Source organism: Vipera ursinii (genome assembly GCF_947247035.1).
Source record: "Vipera ursinii genome assembly, chromosome: 6".
In the NCBI taxonomy this organism is placed as follows: Eukaryota; Metazoa; Chordata; class Lepidosauria; order Squamata; family Viperidae; genus Vipera; species Vipera ursinii.
In genome coordinates, this window is record NC_139515.1 from 76,540,516 (window position 1) to 76,555,043 (window position 14,528).

The 14,528-nt window shown below is 40.8% G+C and overlaps 1 long non-coding RNA gene across 1 annotated transcript; it reads right to left on the bottom strand.

The window, feature by feature from the left end:
- Nucleotides 1–592: 592 nt before the first annotated feature.
- Nucleotides 593–14,291, bottom strand: LOC310642869. Its single transcript, XR_014492975.1, has 3 exons — nt 13,230–14,291; nt 10,795–10,891; nt 593–911 (listed from the first exon to the last, which is right to left on the bottom strand). It is a non-coding gene; the product is annotated as an uncharacterized lncRNA (long non-coding RNA).
- Nucleotides 14,292–14,528: the final 237 nt, after the last annotated feature.

Genomic DNA, 14,528 nt, shown 5'->3' on the forward strand with positions numbered 1-14,528 from the left:
TCCCGGGCACCCACAGAGAAGGATCTCCCCCTGGGGGCCACCAATCGACATTAATGGCTTGCCTTGTCAGGTTGATGGGAATGGTCTTGGTGATTCCTTGGTTAGGTTGTTGTTTGCTGCTAGTTGGTAGTTCCTTGATTGGAACATTGGTAGTTCCTTGACTGGAACATTGTTTACTTCTTGATTGCTGGTCTACTATTAATTTTAGTATTAATCTCTGCTCATATGGGTGTCAATTGTTGGTGGGAAGATGTTTTAGTCTGTTTCCTTTTTGACTTGTTGAGTATTTCTTTTGAGTAGTATGTAGATATCATTTATCTCTATGTGCCTGTTGGCCAATTTGTCTGAGTGGCAGGCTTCCAGGAATTCTTTGGGGGGGGGGGTTGGTCTTGGCTTAATCTAAGATGCTCAGTTTCCCAATTAAAATTATGGCTGAACCTGTCCATGTGTTGTGAAATTAAGAAGTATTCATCAAGTCTTCTGATTGCTAGTTGTTATTCATGGATGCCAAACCCAAATAAAGACAACTTAGTTTCACAGGATGAAATGACTGATCCACTTCTAAGAAGAAACAAAGCCACCTGTGTTGTTACTAAGTAAGATTTATTAAAACTGGACTGCAAACTGGGAACAATCACCAGACGGTGGCAAAGTCTTAGGAAGCCTTTTTTGTACGTGTGCTGCCATTTAGTGATCATCCAGGGTTTAACATCAAAAATTTGTTGCATTAAAGATCATGCAGCCATACTGTTTTTCCTGTTGAGCTTGGTCAAAATTCTTTCCTGCTGATTTATTTTATTTATTCTTATTTGGCCCATCATCGATAAATAATAGCTGTTATCTCGGACTTCTGTGAAGCTGACTCTCAAATAAATGGGCTCAGCATTAGTCTTTACTCTTTGATCGTTTACCTATGAAGAGAGAGAAATCCAGCATTTTTCAGTCTTCCCTTTGTTTATAACAGATACAAGATGATACCAGATAATTCTTTCGGAATATTTTGCATGCAAGTGCACACTGAGAAGTCACCTCAAAAGAGGTTGAATGGGCATTTCTTTGCTGACCTGGGGGAATTTGTAAGAAAAAAATCCTTTCCGACCTGTCATCTTCTCCCATCCTTCAAATCATGTGCCCTACCATTCAGGCAAATTGGCCTGCAGGGATTATGGTGATGGGCAGAGGCGGGGGTAGGTAAAGGTATAAGAGGAGAGCCCTAAAATTCATCATTGATGTAGAATTTAAGCTGAGGGGGGAAAAAACTCTAGATTCACATTAATATAGGCTGCTTTTATGCCCAGAATTGCCATCTAGAATTCATTCACAAAGCCCCTCGTCTAGGAACTATGCTTATCAAAAAGATACCATTTCTAAATCTGGGGGCAGATTTTCCTGTGGGTTGGATCCAAAGGCCACAACAGGAGGACGGAGGGTTTTTCTTTAGATCAGAGAAAATTGATGTCAACGTTCCTGCTCAGCCAAGAGACAACCAGGTGCAATGGCCCGCCTCAATGTATTTTACAGACGCATGGCAAGACTTGCCACTAGTCATCCTGTAATGGCATATGGGAAGGACCTTAAGTGACAGGCCAAAGAAACTGGTCAATGAAATAGTCGGATCAGAGACAGTACAGCTTGCAGCTGAATAGTAGGTGGGACATGTAATGGTATGTGAGAAGGCTCTTGAATAACAGAATAACAGAGTTGGAAGGAACCTTGGAGGTCTTCTATGGTATGCTCAAGCAGGAGATCCTATACCAGTGGTGGCAAACCTATGGCACGGGTGCCAGAAGCGGCACTCAGAGCCCTCTCTGTGGGCACGCGGGCCATGCCCCAGAGATGGCAACTGTCCCTTTTCAACCAGCGCCTGCTAACTCACTGAGGTCCCACGTGGCCGGATGCATCCTGGCACGGCTGGTTTCCCTCCATCCCGTCCCTCCTGGCCTCGCGTGCTCTCCTTTTCCCAGGCATGACCCACTGCATCACCTCCTCAGCTGTCGGCCATCCATCCAGCTAAGAGGCGGCTTCTTTAAATTGCTGGTGGTGGGCTGCGGAGCCCCAGAGTGCGCTGGTCGAGGGGCCAGCAGGCTGTGGCTGCTGACGGACACCATCGGCCCCCATGCGCTCACTGGCCTCTGTGTGCGGGGGCAGATGGTGTCAGGCAGCAGCCACCCCGGCCCTTGCCTTGACCCATGGAAATGGCATTCCACCCTGCCTCGTCTCACCCCACAGGATGAGCCTCCTGCCTACCGCTCCACCTGCCAGAGACCCCCTGGATCTACCCCAACCCTGCCCACCCCCCACAGGCGTCCTTCCCCACAAGCAAGATTGAGGTGACCACGCCCACCCTGGCCACACCCACCCAATCTGCCATAACCACCACAGCCACGCCCACCCAGTGGGCCACACCCGCCTGGCACCCGGTGATAAATAAGTGGGTTTTGGGTTGCAGTTTGGGCACTTGGTCTCTAAAAGGTTCACCATCACTGTCCTATACCATGTCAGACAAAAGGCTGTCCAATCTCGTCTTAAAAATCTCCAGTGATGGAGCATGCCCAACAACTGGCGGCAAGCTGTGCCACTGGTTAATTGTTCTCTCCTTAGTTCTACATTGAATCTCTCCTTGATAAGTTTCCACCCTTGCTTCTTGTCCTGCCTTCAGGTGGTTTGGAAAACAAGGTGACCTCCTCTTCTTTGGCAGCCCCTCTAATACTGAAACACTGCTATCCTATCACCCCTAGTTCTTCTTTTCACTAGACTAGAACCACACATTCCTGCAACCATTCTTCATATGTTTTAGCCTCCAGCCCCCTAATCATCTTTGCAGCTCTTCTCTGCACCTTTTCTAAAGGCTCAGTTTCTTTTTTTTTATATCGTGGTGACCAAAACTGGAGAGGTGGAATGAAGAAATACTACCTAAGGAATAGTCAGATAAGACGGCATAACCAACATCTAGATGGTGGGCAGAGAAAAGAGGTTCAGAGAGGACTTCTCAAAGTGTAAACGACACAGCGAGATTTGTACCCTCACACCTGCAAGATTCTGCAAGTATAGTTGATAATAAAGTAGAATGAGTTCATCTGGTTGTGTTTTCCATCTGGTTTGCCCTGCAAATATTCTCAATCCATCTCAACAGGAGAATCTCCGAGAAGGCGTTCCCTAGTGCGAGGAGGCAGGCGTTAATCAGAGGTGAAAGAGGGAATAGCAGGAGCCAATCCCCTCTCAAAGCTTTTCCTCCCTCCAGTTAGTGGCTATTCCCTAAGCCCAGCTGATGAAAGATCCAGTGGTGGTTACACAGGAGCGGCCCTTGATCCGCAGAGCTTTGCTCAGCCGGTTGGATGTCTAAGTGGAACAGAAGAAAATAGCCTGTCACGTGTGAAGTTGCCACCCAAATGATTTTCTGAGTGGATTAGTTCCTCTCTTCTCCCTGCCCCCATTGTGAATCCCAAGATGGACAAACAGGGATCATCGGTAGATCTTCATACAGGGGGAAGGGAGGGACTCTGTGGCTTCCCCCTTAGAAAAAGAGACAAAGGAGAAAAAGGCTCTGTGTGTGTGTGTGTGTGTGTGTGTGTGTGTGTGTGTGTGTGTGTGTAACAGAGAGAGGCACTAAATAACTGCTAGAAAACAGCACAGATTGTAACAGAGACCACCTTGGGGAGCAGCTGGGTTTGTCTCTCTGGCTTAAAGGAGAGGCTAGGCCAGCATGCTGGGAAATCCTGCAGACAGAAGAGTTAATTAATAAGGAATGGACAAGCAGGCGGAGAAAAGGGAGGCTTAAATCCTCAACTTTTCTGTGGGCCAGACTTCAGAATAAAAGATATGCTAAGCAGGAGCCTGTTACAGAAGCTAGTTATGGTCAGCAATTATTGTACCCATGTAGACAGAATGCAGAAGGCCATTTGGGAATAACAGCACGAGCAGCTATGCCAGCAACTTATTGCAAGCCTGGCAAGTCCAGCTTTCAGCATCTTGTCTCTTACGGCCATAAGGTGAAGCCACCCAAATGCTAGAAAGCCCGATGACACTGATTTTCTTCCAGATCGTGGCATGATGGTACAGCCTGGGCATTGACCACCTTCACACACAGCCAGTGGTATAAATGTCATGAAAGCAACTCCTTTAGAGACCACAGCTGAAGGAGGCCAGGACAGGCCTTCAGATCTTTTCTAAAAGTAAAACAAATCTGCTCGTGATAGGCCACAACAGCATTTGTCATCCTAGCAACTTTACAATGGCGGATATCAACGTCCAGATTTCCCCAGCTAGTAGGTTGGTTGGGGAATTCGGGGAGTTGAAGTTTATCTTTATCTTTATTGGACTTATATACCGCCCTTCTCCCGTAGGACTCAGGGCGGTTCACAAGGTTTTTAAAATAACAATACAACAATTACAAAAATTAAGAACAGTTAAGTTTACCCAACTGGGGATGGAAACACTGGGCTACAAAGCACCTATTAAAAGAAATTGAATCTTGACTAAGACAACCTGATAGAGAGGGTACACAACAACAAGAGGAACTATACTACCAGTCACAATTCGTCTCCAAGAGAGTCCTTCTGATCGCCACATCCCATTTCTCCTATGGTTCCTGAGTGGATTAGGATGTGCAAGCCTTAGGTGTTTGAACAGACTGCTGGTACTTACAACCATTTGAAATTACGGTAGTGCTGAAAAAAAAAGTCACTGATAACTAGGTCCTCACCTTATGACTGATGCAGCATTCCCACAATCACTTGATCATAATTTGGGCAGTTGGCAACCAGCATGCATTTACAATGATTGTAGCATCTTGGGAGTTATGTGATTGCCATTTGCAACTTTCCCAATTGGCTTCTGACAAGCAAAATCAATGGAGAACACTGGATTTATTTAATGACTGTATGATTCGCTTAACAACTGTGGCAAAAAGATTATCAAATTTGGTGCATCTCACCAATTGTGGTAGTAAATTGAGGACTACCTGAACTACAAATGGATTGAAGAAATTCAGATGACTATTAAGATAGGAGAAAGTAGATCACCTTTCTGTGTCTCTTTGCTGCCATCAAATGTCTGTCTGGATTTCTTTAGTCTATATATGGTAACCCTAATTAATTCAATTAAACAGCAGAAAATGCTTTTTTTAAGAGTGTGAATTGTAATCATTCCACACATATTTTCCACCTATTTTACTCATTTGACAAGCCAGGTAGACCTTTGGGACTGGAGCTTAAATAGCCATGAATGCGTTTATCATTTTCATAGACTCAGCATGAGAGATGCTCATTTGAATCCTTTTTATTTTTTATGCAGCAGGCAAGTTCAGCCATGTTTATCTGAGCTTGGTAATTAAGAGTAATGAGAATGATTTTGTTATATTTTTGAGTGGCATTGTTGTGGCTGCTTCTTCTGGTTGTGTAGTATTGTATGTGAATGAATGCCTGGGTGAGGAAGCCCATAAGTTGTAGAAGGAATAGAGTGGCCAACAGATTAAAGGAGGTAAATCTACATTGAAATACCAAAAAGAGACTTAACACACTATAGAAACTATCATACATTATTAATTTCAAATGCTGGTATAATAATACTTAGATTCATCCAACACAGATGAGAACCCTGCATGCAAAAAGACATGCCAGATGTTTGAATTGGCTTTAGAAATGGGGAAGGAACCAAGACATTATTGCTGATCCACACTAGATAACTGAGAAAGCCCAAGAATATAAAAAAGAAGTCAGGATGTGCTTTATTGATTATAAAAAGTCATTTGATTGTGCTGATCCCACCACAATGTGAAGTGTGGTTAGAAAAATGGGAATCCTAGAATATCTCACTGTCTTAATGCAAAACCTGTATACAATAGTATCCATAGTATAGGTAGAACATGGTGAAACAGATTGGATCCAAGTTGGCAATGTAGTGACTTTGGACCTAAGAGAACCGACTTCTGAGAATATTATGGTTAGCCAGACCTAGACAATTGGATTAATAAATAAGAGTAAACATGGAGCTTGGTTTTTCAATAGGGAGGGAAAGCTCCATTTTTAGATACTGTCATATCTAGAATAGAATAGAGCTGGAAGGGATCTTGGAGGTCTTCTAGTCCAGCCCCCTGCTCAAGCAGGAAAACCTATACCGTCTCAGACAGGTGAATGTCTAGTCTCTTCTTAAAAATCTCCAGTGATGGAGCACCCATGATTTCTAGGGGTAAGCTGTTCCACTGGTTGATTGCCCTCACTGTCAGGAAGTTTCTCTTTAATTCCAGGTTGCTTCTCTTTCTGACCAGTTTCGAACCATTGTTTCTCATCCTTCCCTCTGGTGCTTTGGTGAACAAACTGGCCCCCTCTGCCTTGTGGCAGCCCCTCACATACTGGAACACTGCTATCATGTCTCCCCTATTTCTTCTTTTCTTTAGACTAGCCAAACCCAAGTCTAATTGGACTTCGTACTTTCTTGGTCCTAAGAGACTATCATAGCTGCTTAGACAGGTAATGTGGACTTACGCGTGTATGCACGTAGTTGCTATTTCACATTTGGTTTCAAAACAATTCAGAACATATGGAGACACAAAGATAGAACCTGTCTGCTACTTTTCCTAAGATTGTGAAGCTGCTACTGCCACATGTTCTTAGGAAAAGAGGTGGCTGCTTTAAAGAACTTCAGACAGGTTCTAGCTTATGCTTCCACACTGTCCCAGTATCTTTTAGGATCATACATCTTTTCCCAGCATCTTTTAGGATCATCTTTTAAGTGATCATACCTTTAGGTACGTGTACGATTTTTGTAGCATTTGTTCCAGCCATGATATTTAAATTCTCTGGCATGACATTTTATGTAGCCCTGACAAAGAGCTTTGAGACTCATGATTAAAAGAATGAAGAATTTAAAGGCTCGACCAGAATGGCAAGAGATTTATGCATCTGATTAGTATTCATGAAAAGAAAGACCACCTGTGTGGGAAGCAAAATGAAGATCCCTCCCTACCAATGAAAAAGTTACAACTGTGGTGTCTAGGTGAAATTCAGTCCAGATGTTTCAGGTTCAGAAGAAGGTGCAAGAGAATGCTTAATGCACGCCATAAAGGCCATAGTCTTTCTACATCCTCAGACAGCATCAAATGTCTGCCACAGATGACGTTGCTTTTCAATTTATATCTCACATTTAGAATACAACACATAGAAATGGAAGATACTCTATTGTTCCAGTTGTACTGATGTTGGAACTTTGTTCTTGCCTCAAAACAGCTTGGTTTTTTTTCTTTCTCCAAGGCCTCTTTTCGGAGAGTTTAAACAGGAGGCCTCAAACTCTTTTAATAAGTAAAATTGTTTCCTCAATTGGTTCCTTTTTGGCTACCATACAAGAAGAAAGAGAGAAGGCATCCAGTGCATTTTATATCTGACAATGAAGTTTGTTCTGTTTCAGAACTGGCTATGGAGATAACAAGCTGCACTAAATTGTGGAATTCTCTGTTCCTCATTTATGTAGACATTTACTCCACAGAGAGTGTAAATTTCATCCAATGCTTTAATTTTAACTTACCTATTTCTACTGTACAGATGTTCTTTCTGAATATAGTAAAGTATACAATTGCCTTTTAAATTGATAGTATTCTGTATTGCTTTTCATACCATGATCATGGAAGAATGGGAAATAATTTTATGCCAACACATTATTATAGCTAGAGATTTCGAATACCATTTTTCTTGTGCGTATGCTTTCAAGTCGATCTTGCCTCCTGGCAGTTGCCTACACAAAGTCCCTACAGTTTTCTTGGCAATGTTTTCAGAAGGGCTTTGCCATAGTCTTCTTTGTAGGAGTAAGAGAAAGTGACTGGCTAAAAGTCTCTCAGCTGGAGGGACTTTTACAATAAAGTGCTTCTAACCACCGCACCAAACTGGCTCTTCTTAAAAATCTACAGATGTATATAGTTAGTGAACCTTAGAAGAATATAAAGAATATCCACTCTGCCCCAAATACTCTTTATTGTTTTTACTACTTTCCATTGTTTTAGCATTCCCAACAAGCTTTTCCTAAGCCAGCTTGTAACCCGTTATTCTAACATACAATATCAACAACCTGAAGAGATTGTCTTTAGAAATAAATGGATAGTAGGCAATGAGAATCAGAAGAAGGAGAGAAATCCAAAACAGAAAGAGCCAGAGGAAATATGGAAAAATGGATAGAATGACACACAGAGAAAATTCAATTTGAGGATCTGAAAAGAAATGTAGGTATGTGGGCTGAGTACCCTTTCCCTCTTTCTATCATAACTTTCACTTTTTGAATGAAAGAAAGATGCACATGATTGGTTGAACTGATACATGGATGGAAGTACCAAGGGAAAATATAGAAGAAAACTATGCAGGTGCAAGCAGTATATAACTAACTGTAATCCTGCAACTGTAAATACAAAAAAAGAATGAATAAAAAGTTTGTTTTTATTATTTTATTTTATTATTTTATTTTTTACAAAAAAGATGTTTTGTAAGTTCCATCCCATTTCACCCCATTCTCTCCCTCTAGGCTAAATTAGTTTTTTTTCAGAGAAGGGTTAATGACATATTATTGCTTTTTCATGTAACAAGCCAGTATCATCTTCAAAGGGGCAGTCTACAAAGCAGAAAGAAGTACATGGGCCATAATTTAGTAGCTATTATTTTTTTAAAATTAGAAGGGTAATTGTTTAGACACTTCAAGTTACATCCTCATGCCTTATTCCATCTGGCAACTATAATGGAAACCATACCTTCATGTATTGAAAAGCTAATTCTAAAGAGCATGGATTTTTATATAAAGTTTCTCCCTTCAGATTCAAAGCATCTGTTGTCACCAACTCTAAGGAAGGATGATCTATGTGAGATCAAGATCATTGCTTTATAATTATCAGATATCAGAATTTCATCTACCTTCTCCAGTCTGATATTATAGATGAGATGGCCTACATTTCCCATGATTCCTAAAAGTAAAGCTGGGGATTTTAGGTCGAGGGATACAATCTCTACAGAAAAACGTATCTATGTATGTATTAAACCTATATGCCCCCCATTATCTTGCTATCTAAATAGAAGCAGAAATAGAAACCAGAAGGAAAAAAGGACAAACCCAGTCAAACTACTTAAAGCTTCAATCCTATGCCACTATTTTACTCATTTCAATAGAATGGCAGACGAGTGCTTTATGGGAATATTAGAAAGGCAAATGCATTCTTCAATTTTGGCAATAAAGAGTTTTTCATAAATCCCAATCACAAACTAGCAACATCAATACTAGTATAAATTCTTTGGTTGGGGAACAAGGCCACCATGTTCTGTAGTCCCTTCCCTACAAGGAAGTTGATTCCAGGAAGAACCTCCAGATGATTAAACAGATTAGTCACTACTCTTCCCTATGGAACTAGAGTTAAATCCCTTTTCACCATGAATCAGACAAACACAGTCAGTCCCAAATCCCCCTAAGCTTCTCACTCTTAATTTATAGATTTACCACTGCTTACATGAACTATTTTCCACTCTGGAGATCAATTTGTAGTAGTTACAGTGGGACACATTTCCTATCTCATATTTGCTATTCAACACAAAACCTCAGTGACAGAAGCTCTTATGTTTAATACTCTATTTTCCCCAGAGATAATAAACTTGCAACTTTAGAATTGCTTGCTGTACAAAGCAGTTATGAAATTGCACTTCGATGGTTCCTCCCTTGTTAATGCATTTGTCTGAAGGTTTAACTTTATCCTCATACTGGAAAAAGAACCATCCATATAAACAGTAACGTGGACTCTGCTGCAGAGGGAAAATGAGCTATGCACTTTAGTGAAAGAGTGGATGCAGTTAGGACCAAAATTAATCTGTAAAAATCTGCCTTCTTGGTCTTTAATTGGCAGTGTATACTCTCTAGAAAAGGTGGGAATTTTGAACTTTTCAATCTACTTTAAACTCTGTGGAGTAGTAGAGAGAATGCACAGGAAATGGGGCTGGTAAAGAAGCTAAAAAAATTGGATGGATGTAAGAGACAGGGAGAATCTGCCAAGGAACTGTGTCTCTTGTCTGGCAAAGGAAGGCAGATGGGGGAAGCTCAGGTAAACAATGACTGAAGTCTGAATTCTAAACGCATGAGAAGCACACTTCCTAAATATAGTCTCTTAGGTAGGAAGATAAAAAGATGCCAAAAACAGAAAATATCTCCTGAGCTTAGGTTGGAACTACTATCACTAGTGTAGAGATTGTCATTACAGCAGGCTGTGGGGTTCATGCAAATAAAGAAATCCTAGAATTTCAACTCTTGGCTCAGTTGGCTTTTATATATGAATTACGGTACTGATTTTAAATGTTAAAGAGGCTGATAAGACCCCCAACTTCAGCAACATGTTATATTCATATCCTTTGTTATATCTACGGCCTCAGTAAGCAAGATTAATTCTACTTTCCTGTAACTGAGTCCTGAGATATTTGTAAAATTAGGTTGATCACACAAGTGACCCATTTTATGACTATCACAACTTAAAACCATGGACAGGCTCCGTTATGGTCCTACGTCAAGGACTGCATGTATTAAAATAGGAAGTCATGTTGTATATGTTTGCCACCCTGAGCTATTTGTAAAAATCATGAAGGCAGATACAAATAAATAAATAAAATTAAAATTAGGAAGAGAGAAGGAAGATCTCTGAGTTTTTTCTTCACATTGTTTTCTTCTTTCTTCCTTTCAAGTTCTTTCCAGACCCTATTTTTCTTAAGCAACATTTTCCCCCATATTGTAATGGACATTTATACATGCACACACACACACACAGAGACACACATACACTTTACTTACTATAGCCGCACAGCTGGCTTTATTCAGAACAGGCAAATACAAATACTCAAGAGAGCAACTGCCTTCCAGACTATGGTTGAATGCCAGTCACTGTTTCCTGAAATAGGGACATGATCATTTCAGCCTGTCATTTGGTGTGCATGTGACCAACAAATCACTTGTCTCAGGCTGGATTGTTCTGGGATAAAACACACACACACACACTCGTCTTGTACATAATCAGTGAGAAACAGTGGCAGAATAACAACTGCAAATAAATAAAATTGTTTATCCACATTACCAGCCCAGCCCAAATATATCTTATCGTAATAGGAACATCATATGGCAGTCCAATGGTCCAGCTAATTTAGCATCCCTTTGTGGCCAGCTGCCAGGATCTCACAATTATTTTTAAAAAGTGCTTGACATACCCGGATGGACAATTACTGAATAATCTGCATGAAAATGGAAGTTGCTTTCTAATCCTTACCATCAGTAAATTGTTATTCTGTGCTTTAAAAGAGAAGAAATTTTATTTCCCTTGAACAAAAAAGGGATTCTCATCCCATCTAATATAGCCACAGATGGTCTCAATAGCCATAAAAATGTCTGCTCCTTTTTTTTCCAAACCTACTAAACTCTTGGCCTTGGCAATATCTTGAATAATGAATTCCACATGGTAATTATATATTGTATAATTTTCTTTTTTTAAAATTTGCTGCCTTTCAATACCATTGGATTACCCTTTCATCTTACATTTTGAGAAGGGCCAGCAACAGCCTCTTTCCTATTACAATATGTCATCTTTTATTTTAAATATTATGACCATGTTATATTTACCACCTCATTCCATCTCTCAGAAGGATCTACCCTATTATTCTGACATTTGCAAGGCTAAATAGATAATATAATATGCATTCTTCTGACAAGCTAAATCTCTATTAGGTATAATCTCACCTGTTATATGTGCCAACATTCAATAGATTCAAAAGCAGAGTTAAGTAAACTTGAAAAGATGTGGAGAAACAGGCTCCGACTCAATCCTGCCAAGACTGAGTGGCTGTGCATACAGGCATCTCGAGTGAATCATTCTATTCCATCTTTAATGATGGGGGGTGAGGTGTTACCCCCCGTCGATAGGGCTCGCAACTTGGGTGTCCTCCTGGATTCGCGGCTCAGTTTTGAAGATCATATAGGAGCCGTGACCGGGGGGCTTTTGCCCAGGTTCGCCTGGTGCGCGAGTTGCGGCCCTATCTGGACCGAGATGCCTTGCGCACAGTCACTCATGCGCTCGTGACCTCCCGGTTAGACTACTGCAACGCTCTCTACATGGGGCTGCCCTTGAGGACCACTTGGAGGCTTCAACTGGTGCAGAATGCAGTCGCGCAAGTTGTGATGGGGGCTCCCCAATACTCCCATGTAACACCTCTGCTCCGCGAGCTGCATTGGCTTCCGGTTGCCCTCCGGGTGAGATTCAAGGTGCTGGTGATGACCTATAAAGCCCTAAATGGCTTGGGTCCGGGATATCTGAGGGAACACCTGCTGCCGGCATCAAGTTCCCTTCGTCCTGTGCGCTCCCACAGGGAGGGCCTTCTCAGGGTGCCGCCGGCAAAGGACACCCAGGGGGAGGGCCTTCTCTGTGGGCGCGCCTGCCCTTTGGAACCAGTTACCCGTAGAGCTTAGGACTGCCCCTGATTTTCGTTCGTTCTGCCGGGACCTGAAGACCTGGCTCTTTGAGCTTTCTGGCCAGGACTGAGAATTTTTAATTTTTAACTTATTGCAATTGGGTTTTTTAATCAGAGTTTTAGGGGTTTTAGATTTTCAATCAAGGATAATTTAATCTATTTTAATTGTTATTAACTTTTGTATTGTAATATTGTTTTAATTGCCTTGTGAACCGCCCTGGGTCCTACGGGAGAAGGGCGGTATATAAGTTCAATAAATAATAATAATAATAATAATAATAATAATAATAATAATAATAATAATAATAACTCAAGAAAATGTAAGCATTTGTTTCAGACTATGCATATGCTCTCAATATTACTTGAAACTAATGGTACTGTATTTCCCTCTCACCCCAGTTACTCAGTTGCCTAACACCAGAGTAAACACCTGTTTATTTTTAATTATCACTGATGCTATAAGGCAATAATTGGAAGAAACAGATGTATGAAACAAGTTGCAGTGGTGCTCTAAGGAGCTAACAGTGTACTGAAATAAAAAGCACTTGCAGGAGAAAGGCTTATTTCATTAAAAAGAACTAAAATCCATGTTCCAGATGAAATACATGTTGAAGACTTTTTCATGGATTTTAGTCAAACTAACTTCATTTTCTCAAGGATATAAGACTATAAAGTTTTCAAATACCTTATTAGAAAAATATTTCAAAGTAAAGCAGTATTACAATACTGCCAATGGAGACAGAAAGAATAAAATTAAAGGCTCAGACTTACTTTTAAGTATTGTATTTGGGCAGTATGTAATGGCCATTCTCCATGTTGGTTGGGGAACTCTGGGAGTTGAAGTCCACACCTCTTAGAGTTGCTGAGGTTGAGAAACATTGCTGAAGAACAGGGGTGTCAAACTGGCGGCCCAAGGCCCGGATGCATCATGCAAATGCCAAGCCTACCCCGGCTCCGCAAAGGCAAGAAACGTCGCAATATATTATGTGACACGATCACGTTTGACATCCGTGCTCTAGAATGTGAAAACAGATCTTAGAAAGTGACATTCTTTCAGGTACTAGAAAATACAATTATATTTCACTCCTCCCTCAATATGCCCAATTCTTTCTGTCTCCCTTTGTGAAATTAATTTCTAACACTCTGATCCTTATAATCCTAGAGCTCTACTTTGAAATTGTTGTAGTGTGTCTCAAGCATTCTTCACAGTGTGGTTGCCCAGAATTGGACTCTGGAGTTGGGAGGTAAGCACTTGGGAAGTGCTTGAAATATGATGCAGTTTTAAAGTCAATATTCAGATGAAATCCAATTTTTTTTTTACTAGTACTTTTGGAAAGTCAGTTAGAAAACACTCATGGACAATTGGTTTGATGTATGGTAACTATAGCACAGCTACACTATTACAGGTAATTCTTGGCTTAACCACCGTTTAGTGATCGTTTTAAGTTACAATACTGAAAATGTTACTTATGACGATTTTTCACACTTGTGATTGTTCCAGCATCCCTGTGGTTACATGATCAAAATTCAGCCACTTGGCAACTGACATGTATTTATGATGGTTGCAGTGGCCTAGGGTCATGTGATCCTTTCACAACCTTCTGACAACCAAAGTCAACGGGGAAGCCAGATTCACTTAACCATGTTACTAACTTAACGGCTGCAGTGATTCACTTACTAAGTGTGGCAAGAAAGGTTGTAAAATGGGGCAAAATGCACTTAAGTCTTTTGCTTAGCAAATGAAATTTCGGGCTCAATTGTGGTTGTAAGTCAAGGACTACCTGCATAGAAATACCCCTAATGGAGGAATGGATTGTAAAGATGAAAGAGCTTGCAGAAATAGCTAAAATGACTTTTTTTAAATTAAAGAAAAGTTATTTTTGTAAAAAAAACTGGAACCTCTTTAGAAACCTTTTGCTGAAATTGAATAAAAACAAATTGGGGATTTATTAATCAAAAGGGAGGGTAATGGGAAGAAAGGAACCATGATATTGGGAAGGTGGAAATGGAAATTACTATAATTGTAACCGCTGCAAAGAAGCTTTAGATATTTTTTTCCTTGTCTTTTTC